General features: G+C 43.8%; 1 non-coding gene across 1 annotated transcript; it reads left to right on the top strand.

The window, feature by feature from the left end:
• The first annotated feature begins 328 nt into the window (after nucleotides 1-328).
• Nucleotides 329-400, top strand: TRNAG-UCC (transfer RNA glycine (anticodon UCC)). The gene has a single exon. It is a non-coding gene; the product is annotated as a tRNA-Gly (tRNA).
• Nucleotides 401-5,007: the final 4,607 nt, after the last annotated feature.

Raw genomic sequence — 5,007 nt, 5'->3', positions numbered from 1 at the left:
TTTATAACCAATATGAACAAGAGCACATTTAAGTTTTTAAATGCAATTAAGGAGGTTGTGACATCTTAAACCAAATTAGCAAAGGAAATGACTGCTTGACAGATGACTGGGACTCAGTTGAAGTCACAGAGATGCCGGGGCACTGAAAGAATTGTTGCAAGTGGGGACAGTGAAGCACTGGCAACAGTCATTGCCTAGAGCCTAATTTGCCCCTGCAACAGTATATTGCAACCTCTTAAAGCCCATTTTATTTTTGTTACACCCACTTTTATTTCTGATACCCAAAAATATTCAAAAATTTTATTAATTACAACAGATCTCTGGGAATTCCCTGGTGGTCCAGGGTTAGGACTCTGCACTTCCAGTGCAGGGGCCCCGGGTTCAATTCCTGGTCAGGGAACTAAGATCTTACAGGCTGTGCAACACAGCCAAAAAAAAAAAATCTCTTTTCAAGTAGTGATACACAAAGGGTAATACAGCTACTCGGCATTTTTCGGTGCTTTTTCAGTGACAAATGCCTGTCAGGTATTCCTCACCTCAGTCCTTATTCTCAGATTTGTGATTACCTTAGAGAAGTTAACAGAGAAGGCAATGGCACCCCACTCCAGTACTCTTGCCTGGAAAATCCCATGGATGGAGGAGTCTGGCGGCCTGCAGACCATGGGGTCGTGAAGAGTCAGACACGACTGAGCGACTTCACTTTCACCTTTCACTTTCATGCATTGGAGAAGGAAATGGCAACCCACTCCAGTGTTCTTGCCTGGAGAATCCCAGGGACAGGGGAGCCTGGTGGGCTGCTGTCTATGAGGTCGCACAAACTCGGACATGACCGAAGCAACTTAGCAGCAGCAGCAGCAGAGAAGTTAATGGAGTTCTGAAGAGTAAAGTTTTGGGCAAGACAACTCATAAGAATAAGCATGATGAGGATCATTTTTTATATATTAAGTTGTTGTATTTTTAGTTCATTCTCTCCTATAAATCAGATTTTCTGCAGCCTTTCCACCATTATGCCCTCAGAGAAGGGGAAAAAGCAACTCCACAGAAAGGAGGGAATGACTTAGAAATATTTCCTCCCAGTCAACAGGGGAAATTAAACTTTCCAGTAAATCGTGACTTCAAAATAAGAGACATAAGCAGAGAAACAAGTGTGGCCTGGTTCCTTTGCCTTGGGCCCACATCTCAAAGTAAGAGGTCGTTAGGTAAAAGCTGAGGGAAAAGTCCAAAGTTGAGGGGTTCCTGCCCCCACTTCCTATTGGGGCTCCAAGAAACCTCATCCCAGAATAATTTCCTTATCAGTATAGAGGAGTCTCAATGGGGAGCTGGGAGGGGAAATGGTATGATTAGAAAGAGATCTGTGGGAATTCCCTGGCAGTCCAATGGTTAGGACTCTGCACTTCCATTGCAGGGGGCTCAGGTTCAATCCCTGGGTGGGGGGCTAAGATCCCACATGCCACGTGGCATGGCCAAAAGTAGAAAGAGAAAAAGAAGACAAAGGTCTGAGGTAGCACCCCAAAGTCTTCCTCAGCTCCCTTATGAATAGAAAGGATCCAGAAATTCCCATGTTACCCATGGAGGGCTTCCTGATGAATTTCCATGGAGGTTGCCAGGATAGCAGTAGAAAGATCCTGTGACCAAGGACCGCAGAACAAACCACCCAGTGTGGGAATAAATAAGAATCCCAACAGACCTCAGGAGCATGTGTGGTGTCAGCAAGACATTAGGTGAGTCAGGTGATCTAAAGAACAACCATGAAGGCCGGACCAGACTTCGGGAGAGGCCCAGGCTCATCAGAAGCTGATACCAGCAGATAGTCAGTGACCCACAGAGGTGACACTGACGTACGGAAAGGAGGCAACACAAAGGCCTAAGCCTCAGCACAGACCTGGAGGCCACTTACCACCAGTGATGCTCTAATACATTAAATATTTACAACAGACTCTCCAGAGAGGAAAAGCCCTGGTTTGTGGTATTTAGAGATATCCTTGGTGTAAAGACTGCCACCAAAGAAGATTTCATCTTTGCACCATCGAACATAGAGTTGGGAAGAGATGAGGTTCATAGAAGCATACAATTTTATAGTATTTCCACTTACAGATACAATTCATAGAACTTCAATAGCATAGATAACAGTAAAATATAGTCAAAAATTAGGAAGTGGTGAATTCTGAGTATTACTTTTCTTGTCAGTATTATTTCTTTCATGGTAAGTTTGTGCAACTTAGCTATTATTGAATATTGTATTTAAAAACTGACTTGCAAAATTCCCCAAAATTAATCAGTTCTGGTAAGCTGATGCAAGCCAGCTAGAGCATGCCACTGCTTAAGAAACCCTACCCATTTTTTTCCAGATTTCATCTTGGAGAGCCATACAGGTAGAGGAAGAAAAATCAAACCACTGGGTCATCTACCCCAAATAAATTAAATTATCATTAATTAATAAGTGTCAGTATCTACTATCACCTCCACCACCATCATTTCCAACCTGAAAGCTGGGGAAGAAGATGAAATCAGTTATAAAAAATTAAATAAACTATATTTTCTTTTCATATCTCCATTTAAGTGTGTGTCAATTAAAAATTTTGTACCCATTGAAAAGATGCTCAACATCACTCATTGTCAGAGAAATGCAAATCAAAACCATAATGAGGTACCATCTCACACCGGTCAGAATGGCTGCCATCCAAAAGTCTACAAGCAATAAATGCTGGAGAGGGTGTGGAGAAAAGGGAACCCTCTTACACTGTTGGTGGGAACACAAACTAGTACAGCCATATGGAGAAGAGTATGGAGAAAGCCACTACAATATTATAAAGTAATTAGCCTCCAATTAACATAAATAAATTTGTATTAAAACATTTTTTTAAATAAAAATAAGTGGATCCAGAGGATCTTCCTGACCCAGGGATGGAACCCTGGTCTCCCGCATTGTGAGGAGACACTTCACCGTCTGAGCCACCAGGGAAGCCCATAGTGCAAACTTAAAAAAAAAGTCTACAAACAATAAATGCTGGAGAGGGTGAGGAGAAAAGGGAGCCCTCTTACACCGTTGGTGGGAATGCAAACTTGTACTGCCTCTATGGAGAACAGTGTGGCTGCTGCTGCTGCTAAGTCGCTTCAGTCGTGTCCGACTCTGTGCGACCCCATAGACGGCAGCCCACTAGGCTCCTCTGTTCCTGGGATTCTCCAGGCAAGAATACTGGAGTGGGTTGCCATTTCCTTCTCCAATGCATGAAAGTGAAAAGTGAAAGTGAAGTCGCTCCGTCATGTCCGACTCCTAGCGACCTCATGGACTGCAGCCTACCAGGCTCCTCCATCCATGGGATTTTCCAGGCAAGAGTACTGGAGTGGGGTGCCATTGCCTTCTCCGAAACAGTGTGGAGATTCCTTAAAAAACTGGAAATAGGACTGCCATATGACCCAGCAATCTCACTGCTGGGCATACACACTGAGGAAACCAGAATTGAAAGAGACATGTGTACCCCAATGTTCATCACAGCACTGTTTACAATAGCCAGGACATGGAAGCAACCCAGATGTCCATCAGCAAACCAATGGATAAGAAAGCTGTGGTACATATACACAATGGAATATTACTCAGCCATTAAAAAGAAGGCATTTGAATCAGTTCTAATGAGGTGGATGAACTGGAGCCTATTATACAGAGTGAAGTAAGCTGGAAAGAAAAACACCAATACAGTATACTAATGCATATATATGGAATTTAGAAAGATGGTAACAATAACCCTGTATGTGAGACAGCAAAAAGAGACACAGATGTATAGAACAGTCTTTTGGACTCTGTGGGAGAAGGCGAGGGTGGGATGATTTGAGAGAATAGCATTGAAATATGTATATTATCATATGTGAAACAGATTGCCAGTCCAGGTTCAATGCATGAGACAGAGTGCTCAGGGCTGGTCCACTGGGATGACCCTGAGGGATGGGCTGGGGACGGAGGTGGGAGGGGGGTTCAGGATGGGGACACATGGACACCCATGGCTGATTCATGTCAATGTATGGCAAAACCACTACAATATTGTAAAGTAATTAGCCTCCAATTAAAATACATTAATTAATTTTTAAAAAATTTTGTACCCAGTAATGGAAGGCAATGACAGTAGCTTCTGTGGGTGTAGGTTTATCATTCTCACATAACAGAGTCAGGCCTGCTTGTACTCCATGGTCACAGAATAGCTGCACCAGCCCCATGCAATACACTTCCAGTCAAGTCCAGATAAAGGGGAAAAAAGCCCAGCAATTTCTGTACCCTTTTATCAGGAGCACAAAAATGTTCCCCAGAATCTGCCTTCTCTTGCCCCTCCCCACTCACTTTCTCTCAGTGGACTTCTGTTACTTGAGTCTTGCTGCTCTGAACTAGGTTACTCAGCCACCTCTACCTGCAAAGGAGACTGGGAAAGATACCTTAATTAGCCGAGACCAGTCAGGATCCACTGCCCGGGGTTGGGCATGCTGCTGTCAATAAGGAAAAAAATCAGGGTTCTGTTAGTAAGGAAAAAGGGGGTAATGTAGAACAGGCCAGCTGAAAGCAAGTAGGGCATAACATTAGTCAGTATTTCTAACCCCGATATACACAGCAAAGTGGAAGAACAATTTTAAAGGGGAAGGAGACAAGATTTGGCATTTTTTCCCCAGAGTTTAAGATGGAAATGCAGGAAGAGCCTGGCAGTATTAGTATCTAATCAGAGACTGTGAAACGTGAAAGTAATAATCACTCAGTTGTGTCCGACTCTTTGTGACCCAGGCTCCTCTGTCCATGGAATTCTCCAGTCAAGAACACTGGAGTGGGTTGCCATTTCCTTCTCCAGGGGATCTTCACGACCCAGGGATCAAACCTGGGTCTCCTGCATTGCAGGCAGATTCTTAACTATCTGAACCACCAGGTAATCAGAGGTTATTAGGGGTGCAAACAGAAGGGAGGCTTGGAGGGTTTAGCCGCCCAAGTACTGGTCCCCCTCAGATTCCTAAAGGAAAACCACTTCCTTTTAG

Source organism: Bos indicus, chromosome 12 (assembly GCF_029378745.1).
Source record: "Bos indicus isolate NIAB-ARS_2022 breed Sahiwal x Tharparkar chromosome 12, NIAB-ARS_B.indTharparkar_mat_pri_1.0, whole genome shotgun sequence".
NCBI lineage: Eukaryota > Metazoa > Chordata > Mammalia > Artiodactyla > Bovidae > Bos > Bos indicus.
This window is presented reverse-complemented; position numbering and strand designations above follow the sequence as displayed.